This window comes from Brassica oleracea, chromosome C2, assembly GCF_000695525.1.
Source record: "Brassica oleracea var. oleracea cultivar TO1000 chromosome C2, BOL, whole genome shotgun sequence".
NCBI classification, from domain to species: domain Eukaryota; kingdom Viridiplantae; phylum Streptophyta; class Magnoliopsida; order Brassicales; family Brassicaceae; genus Brassica; species Brassica oleracea.
The window spans coordinates 23,457,216-23,458,445 of record NC_027749.1 but is presented as its reverse complement, the minus strand read 5'-3'; positions in this window follow the sequence as shown (position 1 = coordinate 23,458,445).

Here is a 1,230-nt window from a genome sequence, read left to right as displayed (position 1 = left end):
ATTATTTAAAAAAAATATTTATTTTTAAGATTTAGAGTTTAGTATTTAAGATTTATAATTTAGAATTTATCCAAATGTTTAGGGTTTACCCAAGGGTTTAGGGTTTACCCAAGGGTTTAAGATTTTCCCAAGGGTTTAGGGTTTAGGATTAGAGTTTAGGGTTTAGTATTAGGGTTTAGTGTTTTGTTGACAATATTTTTTTTTTAATTCGTTTTTTATATATTATTTTTATTTATTTTTAAATTTTATTTTGAAAAAATAATATAATTTGCCAAGTTATTTGGTTTCCTTAATTAAAAGATACTAGATTTAAAATGACAATTTTCTATTGGTTGGTGAACCTAAAGGTTCACCCTAGGGGGTGAACCCAAGAATAACTCATAAAAATATATCACTGAATTACAGGACCGGTGTGAACGCTCTCCACTCCAATAATTAAAAATTAAAAATTAAAAATTTCAAGTAATATAAAACAGTTAAATATGGAAAACATATTACTTCTTCTTACCTTTTCTTGCTTAAAGGTAATTACTTTTTACTGATAAACAAAGTTAGATTGCTTTGTCCGTCTACGAAATATTACACCCTTATTTTATATATTAAAACAGAAGTCACAACTTTGATTCATATGTAATTTTTTAAAAAAAATGAACATAATGAACATATTCCTAGAAATTAATGTTACATTTAATTTCTAATCTTATCATTTAAATTTTGGGCCTACCAGAAATTTTTTTTGGAGTATCAATAATTTGAAGTACATTGAATGTCATGCTCTTGGGATGAAATTTCCCAAAGCGTTATGTCCTAGAAAAGGGAAGGCCATCAGGGAGAAGATGGCGGTGGATATATTTCAATAGCTTCCTATGTGACATGAATGGAAAAACCAAGACAATGATGAGAGCCTGGGAACGTATGAGTAGATATTGGATGTGTTATTTGTATTTGAACTTGATGCTTTTGTGTACTGTTGTATGGTAGATTAGACTACGTTAACAGGGTCAGGATAGGATGTTGTTTTTTGTAACCTATCCTCATACCAAACTAAAATTCCGTAGGAAATTAGTTTGGTAGTGCAGTAACCTTTTGGATAATGTAATGTTTGTAACCTTTCGTTGAACGACTAACCAGAAGGTCTTCTAGACGATTTACCAGAAGGTCGTCTAGGAGAAGTTCATAAAACATAGCACTACAAGAAAACACACCGAATTCCGACGGAGGTTCCGACGG